General features: G+C 38.6%; 2 long non-coding RNA genes and 2 pseudogenes across 5 annotated transcripts; 2 read left to right on the forward strand and 2 right to left on the reverse strand.

Moving 5' to 3' along the window:
* The first annotated feature begins 125 nt into the window (after window positions 1-125).
* LOC130510836 (uncharacterized) lies at window positions 126-5,415 on the forward strand. 4 transcript variants are annotated; one of them, XR_008944624.1, is made up of 12 exons: window positions 126-582; window positions 656-889; window positions 1,043-1,139; window positions 1,726-2,235; window positions 2,375-2,622; window positions 2,734-2,937; window positions 3,015-3,107; window positions 3,196-3,363; window positions 3,464-3,686; window positions 3,769-3,864; window positions 4,370-4,648; window positions 4,708-5,415. It is a non-coding gene; the product is annotated as an uncharacterized LOC130510836 (long non-coding RNA). The 4 variants fall into 4 exon arrangements; XR_008944625.1 differs by having other exon boundaries at window positions 3,196-3,281; XR_008944623.1 differs by having other exon boundaries at window positions 1,043-1,210; window positions 3,196-3,686.
* A 2,350-nt stretch (window positions 5,416-7,765) lies between these two features.
* Window positions 7,766-8,924, reverse strand: LOC130510635 (uncharacterized). The gene is made up of 4 exons (XR_008944333.1): window positions 8,790-8,924; window positions 8,597-8,705; window positions 8,405-8,502; window positions 7,766-8,271 (listed from the first exon to the last, which is right to left on the reverse strand). It is a non-coding gene; the product is annotated as an uncharacterized LOC130510635 (long non-coding RNA).
* Window positions 8,925-11,757: 2,833 nt separating this feature from the next.
* LOC130511724 (ribulose-5-phosphate-3-epimerase, chloroplastic-like) lies at window positions 11,758-13,942 on the forward strand (annotated as a pseudogene).
* Window positions 13,943-14,423: 481 nt separating this feature from the next.
* On the reverse strand, window positions 14,424-16,800 carry LOC130511723 (two-component response regulator-like APRR1; annotated as a pseudogene).
* Window positions 16,801-17,608: the final 808 nt, after the last annotated feature.

The following is a 17,608-nucleotide window of genomic DNA, read 5'->3' on the forward strand; positions in this document are numbered from 1 at the left end:
AACATATAGTTGAAATTAAGCTAAAGATCAAGAGGTGAAGCAGATAATTAAATTTGTGACAGGACAGACAGACATTATCTTGATACATAATCGAATCTTTTTTTTTTTTTTTTTTTGAACTGATTTTCATATTAAATGCAGAAGAAATGTAAAAATTACAAACCCATTGCTTAAGTTTTTAGCCCAACCCATAGTTATGCTAAAGAAACTCATATCAAGACCCAAAGTATGAACCTCCTAATAACACTTAGGCCCAGTTAGAAAAAACAGAAGAGTTGTCTAGGAAACATCGATGGTTTTGGAGGCAGAGTAAAGCGATGGATTGAGGAAGATGGAGAGAGGAGAGGAAGAGGCAGAGTATGGCGATGGCAGGGGATGTTGATCTAGAGCGATTATGACATCCACTGCTGCATCATGGCGGAGGAGGAAATAGGGTTTCTGCCTCTGAAAGAGAGAATCCGATCCCTTACCTGTCTATCAAGCAAGCGGCAGATGACAGGAGGTGATCGATAAGTACTTCTGTGGAGCCTAGCATTCCTTTCCGTCCAAATCCAATAAATACAGCCTTGCCAACATAGAAGCGTAAGCATCCCTGTATGAGAAGTTCTATTTGTAGTAGCTAACTGATTCATCACCATTGTCCATGAACGAGCAGGATTCAATCCACATCTTGGCGCAAGAGTACTCCAAATTTCCCAGGCAAAAGGGCAATCAAAGTAGAGATGATCACGGCTTTCAGAAGCTGCGTTGCAGAGCAAGCAAAGTGGAGATGTTTGTAGCCCCCAACCGATGATTCTATCTCTCGTCGGACACCGATTGAGCACAAACAACCAAGCCAAGAAACTTTGTCGTGGAATGCCTCCTTTGCTCCATACAGTTTTAAACCAAGGTACTAACGGTCCCTGCACCCTTAGATTTTGATACACACTTCCAATAGAGTATTTTTCAACTACTCTGTCGTCCATGACCCATTCATAGTAATCATCTTCATCATTTAGTACTATGGTAGTTAAAAAGGTATGTAATTGGACCTGTGTTTCAGAGCGGGCAGGAGGGAGCTGCCATGAGTTATGAGCTGACAGGGAAGCGAGAGTAGCTGACTGAGGTATCCCCAACGATGAGGAAGAGCCAAGTTGGAGGTATGATCTTACACACCCGAAAGGGGACCAGTTATCAGTCCAGAATCGGCAGGATAGACCATTAGAAACCCGTAAGTGTATCCAGTTGTATATCAGAGGACTTAGTTTCAATAGCTTATTCACTTGCCAAGAGAATCGTCGGTTAGGAGCTGTTATCCATAAGTTACTGAGATCACCATCTAGTACCTCCTCCTTGAACCAAGCTACCCATACTGAACCTGCTTGAAAAAATAGTAGCCAAATGAGTTTTAAACAGCAGGCTTTGTTCCACAACAGAAGATCATTTATCCCCAATCCACCTTCTCTCTTAGGCTTAGTTACTGTGTTCCACGACACCCTAGCTGTATGGTGATCCTCTATATTCCCCTTCCACAAGAACACACCACATAGCGAGTTTATCCTCTTTATGCAAGCTTTAGGTAGTATAAAAGTCGAACACCAAAACGTAGTGATCCCTGTTATGACTGTTTTAATGAGGAGTAATCTGCCCGCAAATGATAGCGCCTTAGAGGTCCAAGAGGAGAATTTTCTCTTAATTTGTTGTAGTAGCACCTCACAATTTAACAGTGTTAATTTCTTTGTGCAGAGGGGGACTCCAAGATAGCGCACAGGGAGAGAGCCAAGAGGCATACCCGTTGATACTTGGATGGTGTCAGTTTCTGCTTGTGATAGTCCCGAAGCAAAGAAAGAAGTTTTGTGGACGCTTACTGCCAAACCCGATCTCAACTCAAACTCCCGTAGCACTTGAAGTACTGCCTGAACAGAGTCCAAGGATCCGTCTATGAATATCAAGAGGTCATCAGCGAAGCAGAGATGAGTAAGCCTCGAAGAGGAGCAGCTGTAGTGGTAGTTGAAGCGCATCTCCCGGGCCGCTTTGTTCAGCATGAGAGAGAGGTTGTTGAGAGCAATAACAAAGAGATATGGAGACAACGGGTCTCCCTGACGCAGACCTCGAGTTCCCTTGAAGAAGCCGTTCACCAAACCATTGTATCCCACAGTGAAGCTGGTGGTGCATACACAAGCTCTGATCCAGGCGATAAACTCCCTTGGCAAGTTAAAACCTTCCAAGCAGGAGAAGAGGAAATCCCAAGATAAGGTATCGAAAGCTTTTGCTATGTCCACTTTTATAGTAATTCTTTTTGACCCATTTGCTCTGTGATATCCATTTATTAATTCCCCCGCCAGTGAGGTGTTTTCCACTAACAATCTTCCCCTTACAAATGCCGTTTGATTAGGCACTATAAGCGGCGTCAAGATGGGCTTCAGACGCTTGACGAGGAGGCGAGAGACCACCTTGTACAGAGTATTCAAGCAAGAAATGGGCCTAAAGTCTGTTATCAGTGAAGCTCCAGTGTGCTTAGGAACCAACGTGAGGATGGTGCTATTAGTTGCCGCAGGCATGAATGAAGAGAAGAAGAAGTGTTGAATTGAGTTCACCACCTCCTCTCCAACTATAGACCAAGCTGCCTTGTAAAACCCCGAGGTTAGTCCGTCAGGCCCCGGAGCCTTATTTGGGTTTAGCTTATGTAGAACTCTTGTGATTTCCTCCGGAGTTGGGACAGTGATCATTTCTGCACAATTGACCTGATCGCAGCGGAAGGGAGATAGAGATTGGAACCACTCAACTGGAGATGCTATCGTTACCCGAGGAGGAGGCATTGGCCCCAGTATGCTTGTGAAGTGGGCAACAGCGTGACAGCTCATGGCCAAAGGGTCAGTTAGTACTACGCCTGAGGAGAGGATAAAGCAACAGATGGTGTTGTAGCTAAGGTGGATCTGCACAATACGAAAGAAGAAGGTAGTATTCTGATCTCCCTCCTTGAGCCAATTGACCCGAGACCTCTGTTTAAAGTAACTTTCTTCTATCATTCTCAGGAACAGCCAGCGCTCATTAGCCTGTTTCTCTTGCTCAAACAGTTGTGGAGTTGGATTCTGCATTACCTGTACCTGCACATCTTGAAGAACACGGTTAGCCTCACTCACTCTTAGTTGGATTTGAGAAAAATTTTCTTTATTTAATTGCTTTAAATCACTCTTTATCTGTTTTTGTTTCCAGGAAAGAGCAGTGAGGTTCCAGGCAGCGCCACCGGCTTGTGTCCATGCGTCAAGTACCAACTGGTGAAACCACGGGTGATGGGAGAGGTAGTTAAAAAATTTAAAGGGGCGGGTTCCGGAGGTGGGCATTTTGTAGGCAAGGTTTAGGATGCAAGGGGTATGGTCAGAGGTGAGTGATGGGAGGAATATAGCAGAACAGTCAGGGAAAAGGGCAAGGACATGGTTATTTATAAGCAGCCGATCTAGCTTTTTTGCAATTGGTTCTTCAGGTCTCCGGTTAGTCCAGGAGAAAAAGGAGCCTTGGAACCGCAAGTCAAAGAGACCCATTTGAGATAGGCAATCCCCAAACTCGATCATAGGAGGAGTTAGAGAGTTTACGTTCAAGAGAGAGTGCTCAGCAGGGTGTAGGATCTGATTAAAATCTCCTCCTAACATCCAAGGGGTAGTGGCAAGAGAGAAATCTTGATGCACGTGTAGCAATTCCACCCAAAGGTCTGTTCTCTCTGAGCTCTCATTTGATGCATAGACTGCTGTATAAACAAACACTGATGTGCCTGGTATTTTCACCTCGCAGGTGAGTGCTTGACGAGATTGCTGAAGAACTCGCACAGATATGTTGTCTTTCCAAATGACTATGATCCTGCCATCATCATCTGATAAGTGATTTGAGGTATAGTTATAGCCTCTGCACAGCTTTCCCATAAGATAGTTGAGGTTTTGGGTTTTGATATGAGTTTCTAAAATAGTACCGAAAGAGGGCTTATGACTTGAGAGCCATTGACAAAAGGGCGAATGTTTTATCGGGTCATTTATTCCCCGCACATTCCAAAAAAATAGTTTTGTATTCATGGGGGCTTAGTCTATGGCCTCTTCAGGTAGAAGAGAACCATTAGGAGCCAAAAGAGTGAAAGGGTTTGAAGAGGATAAAAGCTGAAGAGGGGTAATAGGGTCAGGAGGTTTAACAGGTGGGAGAAGAGGTTTAGGGGCAAAAAATTTTAATTGGGCAGTAAAAGAGGGGAAGGACTGATTCGGTGAGCTAGGTCGGGGTCTTTTAAGAGGAGGTTTTGAATCAGGGCTAGGAGTGGAAGGCGGGGGATTAGAAAAAGGGATCAAATGGGTGGTTTGAGGGGGAAATGTCTTTTTAAGAGGCAGAGACTGATGGGAAGTTTTTTCAGGAGGAGCTGGGGGAAGGTTTTGGGCTTGAACAGGTTTCAAAGGCAAGGAAGAGGGGGCAAGTGCAAAGGTACCAGTAGCAACGATAGCAGTGCCAGTGGTAGGAGTGATCGACTTGTCGGGTACTTTATGCACATCAGATCGGTTGGTCACATCCTCTTCTGCTACATTTTTCTGTGAATTTTGCTTTTCCTTTGCATTTGAAGACTCAGGAGCATCCTTGCGCATAGGAGCAGCTTTTTTTCCTTTTGATTTAGCAGAAGAAGCACCCGCCTTTTCAGGTAAGGGAATCTTGAGGCAATTCCGTATAATGTGACCTAACTCTTTGCAATGCGAGCAGGTTGGTGGTATCCAAGGGTAAGCCACCGAGACTTCCACCACTTCACCAGATTCACGAGTAAACTCGACAATGCTTGGAAGCGGTTTCGTCAAATCAACAGCGACTTTGACATGAGATAGTGTCAAACTCACAAGATTTAGTGTGAAGTCATCTGTCTCCTTTGGTTCTCCTACCAATCCAGCAACAAGACTCAGGCCTTGCTGGTGTCGCAAGTCCAACGGGATGCCTGTTAGGTGCGCCCAAATCTGTATGGATTCCAGTGGAGGGGAAGAGAGAGATGCTGAGGAAGTCCATTGCACTGCCTGGAACATAGAGTCACCGACATACCACACTCTTTTCTCCAGTATTTTTTGTCGAAGATAATCTGAGGGGATCCTAACCAGCATAGAGCGCGAGAGGGGGTTCGTATGTATCTCTACACGGTTCCCTTTACCCCATAGACTATTCAACACACTCTGTATGTGGTTAAATGGCGGAGGCCGTCCATTGAAAAAACAGATTATGAAATCTCTATGCAACTCAGCACCTTTTTGAAACACACTGTCAGGAATGAGCACACGAGGCTTGCCAGAATCACATAATCGAATCTTAATAGTCATGTTTCAGTTATAATTTGAAAGCACTATCAAAGTATTTGTGTCAAAAATTAAAGACAACTATTACAGCCAATCACACCTTATATATTGGTTATGATTCTTCGATTTATTACTTCATATTTTGGATATGATTTTTACATCTCCTTATGGCTTATTTCATTACTATGTTATATATATATTACTAGTGGTTTTCCGGCGCTACGCGCCGGTTTCGTATATTTTATTCTTAAATAAATTTACAGTTTATTTTATGATCTTAAGAAAATTTGTTCAAAAATATGAAGATGATTTTTTTTTGAAAGAAAATGATATTTTTTCCGATCCATCTATTTGATAGTAATTATCGACTGTAGTGTATTATTTTGTTTTGAAGTTACTTATTTTCATTTTTCATATGTGTTATGTTTTTTTTGGTGACTTGTGTTTGTGTATTTTTGTTTTATGTGTAAAAAAATATTTTGTTACTCTTTCTGCTTCTAAATAAGTGTTTGACTCTTACGTTATTTTTTGTATTATTTGGTACAAATTTGAAAAGCTGACATTTTATATTTTGGACCACTTAATTCTTAATTTTCATTTATAGCTGTGTGAGGCGTGAAAAGTTTGAGATTGGCAAGGTTATGGGAGTTTTAAGAGGGGATATGTGAGTATTGTAAGTTTGTAACTGTGTGGTTGGATATGCGGTGGAAGAGTTTGAAGATAATTGTATAATTAGAAGTAGTATCAAATGAAAAGAACAGTAGCTGTAGCACCGATATCCTTTTCTCAGTCTTTCTAAATGACACCATTTGTCTTTATTTTCCTTTATGTAGTAAGTAGGCGGAGGTTTGTTTGCCCATATTGGTTACGAATTGGGCTGCCGATGGATGATTGATTATATTGCCATTGTAGTTGCTTAGGATTGTTTGCTAAGCCTGTATTAATGTCATAATAAGTTGACTGTTGTACTTCTTAGGATTAATTAGTATGTGGACCTCCTGATTATTTTTGAGGTTTGAATACTTTTCTTTTCCAAGTAATGCTATTTAAGTTTTAGAAAAATAGTTCTACAATTTTGTGCTTTTAAAAACAATCTTACGTTTATACTCCCTCTATTTCATAAAGTTACATGTTATAGATTATTTCAAAAAGATTTATTTTTTTACATTTACTATACATGTTTTATTAACTAATTGCAAACTTCAAAAAACTTAATTGCACTTATTGATTTTTTATTTATAGGCAAAATATAATCACAAATATATAAATAAATAAATGAAATTTAATAAATTTTATTAATATGTGTGAAAAATCTAAAATATATAACATTTTGAACGAAGAGAGTAAAATATAGTAAAAGGTAACTATAAGTATACTATTTGCATAATCGATATAAAAATATAAAAAGTATATTTTACTTTAAAATAGAGAAAATTAATACAAAGCCTATTTTTATATCATTTGATAATTTAATTTTCACGATGCTTTTAACTTTATTTTTATATACATACACATTAATTTTCTATGTGCACTAAGAGAAAATCTCAAACTCAAATTTATGGATTATGTTACTTATATGATATTTGAAAGATAGAATGGCTAAAATATGCGTTGAGTTTTTATATGTATATATTGTTGTTATTTAACTGTCATTTATTTGTTACATAGAACGTTTTAGTTTTTCACTTTTTTCTTAAACTGTTCAATAACAAAACAATGTGAATTTTAAAGTATGTTAGCTGAAATGCACATTAATTTTCTATCTGCACTAAGAGAAAATTTCAAACTCAATTTATGGATTACGTTACTTATGTGATATTTGAAAGATGGAATGACTAAACATGTGTAGAATTTTTATTTTTATATCAGAGAAAACCTTTTTATATATGAGATATTACTTTTAAGCTTAAGTAACTTTCAAATGAAACCTTTCAAATGAAGCCTTTTTATTTTATTAATATAGCTTAAGAAACTTTCAAACCAAACCTTTTTATATATGAGATAATACTTTTTAAGTTTTTATCAATTTTATTTTTACATTTAGAAATTTAAATGTTTAAGATATTTGTATCAGTTAAAACTTCTCTTTCTGAAAGAATTAACTTTTTATTCTTAAACTATCTTTTAAAAAAATAACTTAGAAAACTAAATAAATGAATACACCATTTTCTGTTTTTTTAAAAGACCTTTTTAACATCATTGTGCTGTTCTTTCCAAAATTCTCAATTTAGTTGGTGTAATACGATGCAAAAATCTACATAGTGTCCATTATATGAAAAAAATGCTGAGATCAGTGCCGACAAAAAAAAATGCTGAGATCAGTAAAGTTATGCAATTTTCCAAAGTATAAATTTTTTTATGAAACATTCAATTGATATTAGTTGTTTTTGTTTTGGATCCTGTGTTGTTAGACCCAAACCAAATAGTCAATTGATGTAGACGACAAAACTATTTGCTAAAACTGGTTCATGATCAGAAACACATTACAAATGAAAAATTAGACCCAAACCAAATAGCCAATTTCTTAAGCAAATCACCCTCCAAAACTTGATATATCATACAAACCACACCATGACTATGCAACTTACTAAACACAAAGACCTGACTCTTCTTCATAAATAAGCCTATCTTCTTTACCGCATAAGTAAAGTTTGTAAAAAGATACCTAAGAGCACTTTCATCTTGCTAGGTTATCTAGAATCATATGGGGAACAAAAAGAATGTAAAATATAGCGAACCATTACCTCTGTACTTGTGTAGGCTCTTTCAGATTAGTGCCATGTGAAAAGTGAAAAATTTATTAGCTTCTGATCAAAAACGTTCGGTTTCTTATGCGTAAGGCTCTTAACCATCAGTTAGAATCAGTTTTTCTAGAAATATGTCGCCGTGTGTTCCCTTCTGAACCATTCCTTCAACTTGTTTCACCAATAGAATCAAGGGAACCTTGAAGACCAACATTCCTAGTCATGTTAACATCTAAGCTCATTTCCTGCAGAACAATTCGAAGATCCATAACTATCACAACTTTCTAAATAAATTTGACATTTTTGACGTCTTGGACAGTAAAGAAAGACATATATCAAAGGAAATTAAGATGTGCTCATGTATTTGTGGTTGGTGACCTTTGTTCTTCGTCGCGAAGAAGTTGGTGAGGCTATAGAGGTGGAGCTCAGCTTGAGAAAAGCTTCACAATGACGTACACGATTAGGTGCAATAAATCCTTGCATAACAAAAGGCACGTGGATGTTTTAATTGATAGCATTATAAGTATAAGCACTGGACAATTTGAGGGGATTTCAAAGCACAGTCTGTACCTTCTCGTCGATCAGGAGAAGCTCAAGAGTAATTAGCATCCCATCTTCTGCTGGATTCCAAGCTTCCTAAAAATGATACAGCTTGAAAATCAACCTGGCCTCAGCCACCCTGGAGACAACATCTTTGAAGAACACGATCAGTGTTAGCAAAAGAGAAAACGCACGATCGGAGAGACAACAACAGTAGATTTACATGTTTTTGAGACATTTTTGCGAATGAATTTGTTTTGATGGAACGGCAATATGGTGGTCTGTTACTCATATCAAAATTTTATATGGAGGTGAAGGAGTCTGTGAGAAGTAGCTCGTTAAAATTAGGGATTTGAAACCTATGGTGTGAAGTTGTAGAGGTGGAGAGATGGCTGGAGGAGTTATTAGGGACTCTAAATGTCATTTTTCAATGAGGATTAGAAGCATTACGGAAACGTTCCCACACGACACGCCACATCGGCGCTGCAAAATAAGAGAGTGAGGAAGACGACGTCTTTGTAAGGTGTGATGGGCCGTAGGTGGGCTGTAAAGATAATTACATAGTGTGAACTACAGTTTTTAATTTAACGATGCTTTTAATTTTAATGGGCTAATTTGATGGTTTGTTTTTGACGTCGAAAGTGTGTTATTGAGAGGCTGACGTGTCTAAAAACGCCCCATGCTTACTGATGACGTGGCGCAAGGAGGTGCCAGAGAAGTCTACTTTATATATATAGATTCATGTAAACACCTTAATTAACCCATAAAAACACGGATATATATATCTTAATTAGTCCACTTAGTGATTGGAAACAAAGAAAAGGCGATAAGATTTTTTCACAGTTTCTATTTTTGGACAAATGATTACGTGGTCTATCAATGGTTTGATGAAATAAATAAATGAGTGAATCGTAAAGTGGCCCTATGATCATGCAAAGAGGCACGAAAGACGAAACAATGCATTTTTGCAAAGTCAAATCATCGTGCGCTCGACCCATTCCCCTCGCCTTTGTCATTGATCCCTACCTTTCTATTTTTTCTACTTTTGTTTTGATTTATTTTTATTAATAAATTTTCTTAAGTAATTGTATGCGTCACCGTAACCTTTTTTGTTCCTGGTTAAACTATTTTAAAGCATTATTATTGCGGAATCCCAAATGGGGGTTCTTATTTACTTTTTTCTTATTTTTATTAAAAAAACCAAACCAATCACGGATCGTTTTATGTTTAATATGATCCACAAACAGTACAAGAACTCAACCTAATCCACTTTTTATTTGACAATTTTTCCTCTAAGTTTTGACATTTTGTGGTCACCCTCTTAAGAGACCCCTAAAACACTGCCATAATGTTGTTCCTAAGTTAAATGTTAAGTGATTGCTGTTTGTTTGTTGCCACTAAAATCCCTTGTTGAAGAGGCCATCTTACTTTTATGAAAATACCTGTTCTCTAATGGGTTTGAACATTCCATTTCCACCATTTGTCCAGGGTTGAGTCCTGGAATTTTAAGGTAAACTATTTTTTACAAAGACTAAATAAAAAAGATTCCTTATTTAATTTTAACTGTGAGAGTGCGCAGCTAAAAACAAAACTTGAAAAGCTAAAGCAAAACCATTGCTTGTCTGAAATTCTAATGATGGAAACCTCGTTTGTTAAATCTCCTTTTTGTATTTCGGATGATAGGAATTGTTTATCACCAAAAAGTTAAAAGCACGTTTGTGCAATACATTGGGAGCGCTTTTTTTGTTGTGGCCTGGATGCGTGGTACGGATTTTATAAGCTTTTAATATAACATCTAATCTCCACTCTATCTTTATTTTTCTTTTTAAATATAATAAATATCATGTACATATAAATTTGATTTACCTTTATAATATAGTTTCTCTATCTTTTAAAAATAATATAAAAATGCTAGTCTTTTCTTTAAACACAGATAAAATTCAATAATTAATATTTTTTAAAAAATAAAGGAATTTTAGAAAATGATTTTTGCAACATAATTGGTATTATTTTTAGAGGAGAACATAAACTGAATATGATGTAACGTAAGAGAAATAAGTTTACCAGTTTTGTTCTGAGCAAAAATAATTTTACCTGTTATCTAGAAGAAAATAGTGTGATTTTTTGAAAAATTGAAGCGAAGTAGTGAGGATCAAAAGTCAGGTGATAGGCTGATAGCCCAAGCCACTACACTATTGATATTGTTAAGTTGGGCTCTAATTCTACTTATAGGCCTAAGATACAGAATTGTTGCAACGAATGGGAAGAGCCGTGGGATTAATTGAGCCTGCTAATAAATACGCTACATATTCGTTCACTTTTACAAGGTGATGTGAACCAGTTAGATAATGCAGTCATCCCAAAAGGTTATTGGGAACAATCGTTTCTTTGACCAGCGATTTGAATATTCTCTATATATTTATATATATATATATCTGTGAAATAGTATTATGTCAATCACTTCCTTTCAATAGTCTAAAGTCTCCAAGTTATTGAACAAAACCCACACACTAGAAAATGAGTGGAAAGAGCGGCAGCAGCAGCGGTGGAGGAAAGAACGGTGGCAGTGGAGGAGGAAAGAGCAGTGGTGGCGGTGGAGGAGGGAGAGGTATATGGTAGCACCAGGTTCAAAAGGTGGAGCTTACATCTCAAGAGGTGGATTTGAGAGTAACCCTCAAGCGTACTTCAGTAACTTGCATGGTAGTGGTAGTGGACAGAACAAGAAGTGAAATTGTGTGTGCTGCTCCTCCTACTAGTACAAGCATGAATTATCGTCTTGTCTAATTAAATAATATGTAATGAAGTTTGAATAAGTACTGAATAAAATGATTTTAATCTCTTATAATTTGTGTTATGGAATGTGTAATACGGTTCTTGAATTAATAATGGATCCAAAAATATAAACCGAAAAATCAATTTTTAGAGAAATTTGTTCTTTTTAGTTTTATGTTGTTGTTGTGTTTTTTTTTAATAAGAATATACTAATAATATACCAATAGATAAATTATGCAATATATTTCACAAATTTACAAGTCAGCAAGAGAGAGCCAACCGTTTGAGATAAGCTGCATTGGATCAGAAGATGAAGAAGTAGGCGTTCCCCACGAGACGTGATCACACGTGGCAGGAAAAAACATAATCTTCGAGATTTTCTTCCTTTTTCCATTTCCGGAAAAAAAAAAATCAATTTTCTTGTTGAGTTGAGACGAAGGAAGAAGAGAGATAACGATTTGGGTGTTTTCTCTCACTACTAAGCTAAACCCACCACCAACCTTTTTGTGGATTCTAGTGGAGAGAAAGAAGCTTTGAATCTTTCTCTTTTTTTTTTTGAAAAAAAAAGAAGGAATAGAATCTAGAGTATCGGATATGTCGAGCTCAGTATCCACTTCGTTGTGCTGTTCGTCAGCCCAGGTCAATGGGTTCGGTCTTAGGCCTCAAAGGTCCCTCCTTTACCAACCCATTTCCTTTCTTTCTCCAGGTAACAACTCTTATCTTTTCTTCAAAGCCTTGAGTTTTTGATGATTGCAATGGATTCGGTTATTTAAAATGAATTGTCTTTCATGTGTTTGTGGATATGACTGAGAGAGAGAGTAAACAATATGAGCTTCTGATTTGCTATTTGTCACTTGAAAAAAAGAATCAAAACTTTCTTTTGCATTATTATTATGTGAACTCTTTGGCAGAAGGAGAACTCATGATGGTGTTGTGAAGGCCACTGCTCGTGTTGATAAATATTCCAAGAGTGATATCATCGTCTCTCCCTCCATTCTCTCTGCTAATTTCGCAAAATTAGGCGAGCAGGTTCTTCTCTCCTCTCTCTCTCTCTCTCTCTCTCTCTCTCTCTTCTCTCTCTCTCTCTCTCTCTCCTCTCTCTCTCTTCTCTCTCTCTCTCTCTTTCCTTTCCATGCTTTCCTGTTTCACTTGACTTCTTGTTTGTTTTTTCTTTTTTCTTTTGCAGGTAAAAGCAGTAGAGTGTGGCAGGTTTTGATTGGATCCATGTTGATGTGATGGATGGTCGTTTGTTCCCAACATCACTATTGGACCTCTTGTGGTTGATGCTTTGCGTCCTGTTACTGATCTTCCTCTGGATGTTCATCTTGTAAACCTCGCTCCTTTCTATTCTATCTCTCTCTCTCTCTCTATATATAGATATGGTTTCTTGATGTCACTTTTCAATTTCTCTCTAACACAGATGATAGTGGAACCAGATCTGAGGGTACCAGATTTCATCAAAGCAGGTGCAGACATCGTCAGTGTACACTGTGAGCAGTCATCCACCATCCATTTTGCACCGCACTGTCAATCAAGTACTCTTATTTTCTACCTTCCACGGTTTTGAGTTATTGCTTCTGGTGGAATACTATTTTATCACTATTAATCTTACCTTGTGGTGCTGGTTAGATTAAAAGCTTAGGTGCCAAAGCTGGAGTTGTTCTAAACCCTGGAACCCCATTGAGTGCTATAGAATATGTATTGGAGGGTGAGTTTCTTTTTTTCTCTACTCTTCTAACAACACTGCATTTTCTTCAGCGAGGGATGGTAGGATTATAACTCAGTGGGAGTGTAATTTGTTTCTGGAATCAGTGGTGGATCTGGTCTTGATAATGTCGGTCAACCCCGGGTTTGGTGGACAGAGCTTTATCGAAAGCCAAGTTAAGAAAATCTCGGATTTGAGAAGAATGTGTGTCGAAAAGGTAATCTTGTAGCTGGTTACTTCTTCTGCCTGAGTAATAAGGTTACTGTCATGATCCTCTTCTAACAAAAACTTTTGTCTTGTGTGTTTTAGGGAGTAAACCCATGGATTGAAGTTGATGGTGGTGTCACTCCAAAGAATGCATACAAGGTGAAGCCTCGAAAACTCTTCTACTCATCTTTAACTGTAGATACTCCTGTTTCCCTGGAGATTTATGAATCTTTTGTGAGTTGAAATAGGTTATTGAGGCTGGAGCAAATGCTCTAGTAGCTGGATCAGCTGTATTTGGAGCTAAAGACTATGAAGAAGGTATAGAGACACTTTGGACATTTATATATATTTCCCAGTTATGGGACACTTATCTCAAGTTCTGTTTGCTTATTTCTAAAAATCTGCAGCTATAAAAGGAATCAAGACCAGCAAGAAGCCAGAAGCTGTGGCTGTGTAATGTGAAGCAACAAGCTAAAAAGATCATAAGACAGATCACCGAGATGTTTATGTTGTTGTTTGTTGTCATTCACCAGATTGCATTCGACATAAAAAAGTCCATAAGAATCAAACTCTCAATAGTTTTGAAGTAGCTCGTTTATACTCCTGTGTATCATCATTGTCTTGTAGATTTGGGGATATGCAGATTCAATACATTATGCAATTAATAAGAAATAAGCTGTGTTACATATGTACTTTTTTGACTTTGGGGAAAAGAAAGCATGTTTGATTTGTCTTGTCCAAAACCTCATGTATCCAAGACACATGAACTCTCTTTATAGAGTGATAATCATCTGCTTACTCTTTGTAAAATCATATCCTTATTTACAACTGAGCCTGAGACTCGACCCAAAAAAAAATTGCAAAGCTCGGAAGAAGTTTACTTATTTAGTTCGTAAAGACCAAACACAGAACTGGTGTTCCTACAGTAAAGATATGGAACACTGATCTCTTTTTATGTTTCAACCTTGTGTCCATCCGAACAAAAATAGACGCTTTTAAGTTATGGAACACATGGTCTTTCCATGGGGTGATCGTTATACATGTTAAAACAGAACACATGAAAAATAAAATCAAGAAAATTGCTGGAAGGAGAAGAAAAGGTTTATACATAACTCACTGAACATGATCAAAGCACATTTATGTTTATCAACGAACTAAACATAGTGATTTCAATGCTCTGCCAAAGCTGAGCACATTATCTCCTTTGCAAATGAAGTACACATATCCAGTGTTTTGGCTGTAGCAGAGCATCATTCTCGATATAAAACCAAACACGGTTTTCAGTTCTCTCCCATGTTTATCAAGTTCCAAGAGCATCATCCTGAGGAGATGAGTCCCGATTCTCCTCTTCCTCTTCATCCTCCTCATCCTCGTCATCATAGTCAGCAGAGTCAGGCTCAGGCTGCCCGTTCAAGTCAACATTCACGCCGTTCATTTTCCTAACAAACTGACCCTTAACACGTGGTCTCCTCTCAGCAAGCCGCTTCCTATTCACATACCTAATCTTCTTGTCAAAACACCTTTGGTTTCTTTTTGCGTCTAAAATTTAGCAACGCTTCCTCTCTTCTGTCAAGTTTAGTCACTCTCACCTCGTTAGGAGACGGGTGGTTTCCTATCTGTGTCTGTGGCCAAGAATGATGATGATGATGATGACCATAGGCATCTGACCATTCTGTAAAGGCACCTGACCATTCTGTGACATCTGACTGTGCTGTAACGACGTGTTCATGGGATGGTGGTGGTAATAAGGAAACCCTGTCATTCCATTCAGATGATTAGGTGGGCAATGAGGATGATTGAACCATACTGAGGCATCATGCCTGCTGATTGCATCATAACTTGGTTCATGACCCCATGCATATAGTAAGGATACGCATTTTGTGCAGCGAATCTCGAAGCGTCAATTGAGATGATGAATCCTTAGCAGCGACCCGGGTATCATCTATAGCTCCTTGGTAACAACTCCTACTAGTACTATGAAGTTCCATTGGTGGTGGAAGCGTGCGTGACCGCTCAAGGGAATTTGGAACTTCTTGGTAACTCTTACTACTGTGAAGTTCCACTGGTGTTGGAAGCGTGCGTGACCGCTCAAAGCGTGCCATTCACTGAGTTCTCTCCTTGAGCAGTGAGCTCTTTACCTCCTCTTGTTTGTTTGGTGTTGTTCTTGTCACCTCACTTGCCACCACTTGAAGCTTCTCAGCCATACCTGGATGAACTGAGCCATTTCCATTGACAGTAGACTTGACATATGTGAAGAAAGCAGAGGACTCTCCAATCTTCAACCTACTTTTCTTTGGCACTGAAGAAAATTGCGCTGCAAAAGAACCGTAGCTATATTAGAAGCTAGACTCGCTATTAGAAAGTGCTACATCAAAGCAATGCAATCACCTGGATTAGCTGCTTCTTTTCGTAGGCTCATGGTGAGGCTCAGGAAGATGATTCAGTGGAGGCTCTATAACAGCAACGGCAGGAGTTGACGTGGCAGTGCCATCAGCACCATCGCCAGCACAAACGGAACCAGTAGCAACAGGCCACTGCCAGCAAAAGCATTGATAGCGCCAAACTAAAAGAAATTAGCTCTTTGCCTATTTTGAAAGGACTTGTAGGCTTTCATAATACTATCTCACCTCCTTTTCCTGATGGCTTCCTCTCTGAGGGTTGGTGGACCTAATACTTCTGTCATCTGTGTCATCAGAGAAGAGGTTGGTGCTGTTTGTGTTTGGATCACTTGGATCAGACCCCACGAGGTCAATCTCATAGCTCAACATATTCTTCTCAGCAAGTCCTAGCTGCCAAAACAAACGCTCACTCACATAAACTTCATGTCACGGAGATCGTTCATTTCCATAAGATAAACTTCAGATAGCAAAACAAACCATGCGTCTTCTTCTCCACATGTGTGTCCACAAGTTGAGAAGCTCGTTGGTCCGAAGAGGCTTCACAAGGTAGTCAGCTGCACCTAGCTTCAAGCACTTTACCACCACAGGGACCTCGTCTTGCCTCGACATCACTTAAATTGAAAGCATTCACAAGATTAGTTTATCATCATGCCCTCAAAAGAAAAAAAAAACTTAGCAAAGTAGAGAAAGTAACAGTTCAGAAATGGATAAGCGAAAGAAGAAAGCTTACTAATGACAGGGATTCTCCGAAGATCTTTGTCACGTGTGATGTACCTCAGCATCTTCATACCTTGGCCATTGGGAGATCAATCTCCGCCAGTATTATATCTATATCAGGCCCTTCTGCGTTAAGTGCATCAATCACCTGCCTTGCTGATTTTACTGACGTCACTACATTTCCCCACCCCCCAAAAAAAAACATCCATCCACAATATTCATTGTATAAAGAGCAAAAAATTATCATCTGCAATCTACAGTAAAGAGCTAACTCTAAAACCATACCTTGATAAGAACACTGTGAAAGGAGGGTGAAAACCTCTCCCAGGCTATTGGGATCATTGTCACAAAGCAAAATCCTAACTCTGCTTCTGTCAATGACCCATCTCCTCTCCCTTACACTCTCCGTTCAAATCCATGATCAGATTTACAGATAACCCACAAAAAAATCTAACCAAAGATAATAATTTTCCACTAACAAAACATTAGAAAAGGGGGTTTATACAAAAATTAAAGACAAAATAAAAAAACCCAGACAAGAGAAAGTGCTATGATACTTCCATGGCCAAACCAAGAACTAGGTTTCGGTACAGTGTCCCCCACAAAGCCGCCTAATTTGTCTATTTCAAAGTCACTTAATTTCACAACAACAAACCAAAAGTTACTCTTTTTATCCCCAACCTAATCGTATAGCCATGGAAACGTAAAAGCTAAATCTAAGAACCAAAAAAAAAGTCAAACTCTTTTATCTCCGGTTAAGTGTTGAGATCAAAAATCGATAGCAGCTCAGAAACAATCACCGGCGATCTGACGCAACGCCGGCGGTGAGATGAGGAGAGAGAGAGAAGGGACGGGGTTTTCCGACAAGAAGTGAGAAAAACACGAGAAAGAAAGAAAGAGAGAGAGATATTTGTTTGTTTGTCAATCAGAGGTCAAATAATGAGAGACGGACGGTGAAAGAGGGGAAATGGACGATGGTAATCTGAGGCGTGATGAGGATGGACGGCGGAGATTGGAAGTTCTCCGACAAGTGCGCGTTTGGTGGGACGCGCGGGATATTTTAGGACAAGGAGGTGACGTGGAAGAGAAAGCGCAGAGAAAATAAAGGAAAGAAAAAGTGGTGAGGATAGTTGGTTGAGATAAAGAAAAAGGCCAGGCACTATCTGGAAAATATCATAAATTATTTTGATGGTGGAGATACAACCTAGATAAGATGCATCTCCATATCAAAATCAATATTTT

Source organism: Raphanus sativus, chromosome 4, assembly GCF_000801105.2.
Source record: "Raphanus sativus cultivar WK10039 chromosome 4, ASM80110v3, whole genome shotgun sequence".
NCBI classification, from domain to species: domain Eukaryota; kingdom Viridiplantae; phylum Streptophyta; class Magnoliopsida; order Brassicales; family Brassicaceae; genus Raphanus; species Raphanus sativus.